Source organism: Triticum aestivum, chromosome 2A (assembly GCF_018294505.1).
Source record: "Triticum aestivum cultivar Chinese Spring chromosome 2A, IWGSC CS RefSeq v2.1, whole genome shotgun sequence".
NCBI lineage: Eukaryota > Viridiplantae > Streptophyta > Magnoliopsida > Poales > Poaceae > Triticum > Triticum aestivum.
The window spans coordinates 84009694-84010391 of NC_057797.1; the positions used below are offsets into that span (position 1 = coordinate 84009694).

At 58.2% G+C, this 698-nt stretch overlaps 1 protein-coding gene across 1 annotated transcript in view; it reads right to left on the reverse strand.

The window, feature by feature from the left end:
• Positions 1-266, reverse strand: part of LOC123187670 (thioredoxin reductase NTRC) — a gene marked incomplete in the record, with an annotated part of 8437 nt that extends 8171 nt beyond the window's left edge. The window contains 1 exon segment of the mRNA XM_044599588.1: positions 70-266.
• Positions 267-698: the final 432 nt, after the last annotated feature.

Here is a 698-nt window from a genome sequence, read left to right on the forward strand (position 1 = left end):
AGGGCAGCGGCCACGGCGAGGCGCGTGACCGCCATCGCGCGCGGGGGAGGGGGGAGGCGGGAACGGGGTGGGAGCGAGGTGGCTGCTTGTGCGTCGGTGGGTGGTGGGTGGTGTTGGCGGAGTGGACGGGCCGGGGAGGGAATCAAGCGGAGGGTGTGGAGCGCAGGGGAGCGGATGGATGGGTGGATTGGATAGGGGGGAGGCGAGGGAGTGGAGGCCGCGGGAGCCAGACGTGCCGCGGCTGCTGCGCTGCCGGAGGGAGGCTGGAACTGGAAGCGGGCGCTCTGGTTGTGGTTGGCCGTTTAACCTTGGTTCTGCCCCACACCTCGCCGCTGTCCTTTTCGGCGTTGAGCTTTCGCGAACCTGGCGCTGTTCCAGGCTTCCAGCCGGAATGTTGGAGCTGCCCTGCCAAGCATTTTATTCCTACTAGGGGTAGCTGCCAAGTGCCAAGCATTCAAGAGTTCAAGTTTGTCTTCTTAAATCAAACTTCTCTACACTTACAAAATGCATACACAGTCTCCTTATGGACGACTCACTAATTCTGATGAGAGCAGATGGGGCCAATGCTGACTGCCTACGGGATATTTTGGATGCTTATTGTGACAACTCGGGGCAGTTGGTAAGTGATGCAAAGTCCAGCATCTACTTTAGCCCGAATTTGCCAGTGGAAGAAAAAGTAATAATATGTCAGAAATTGC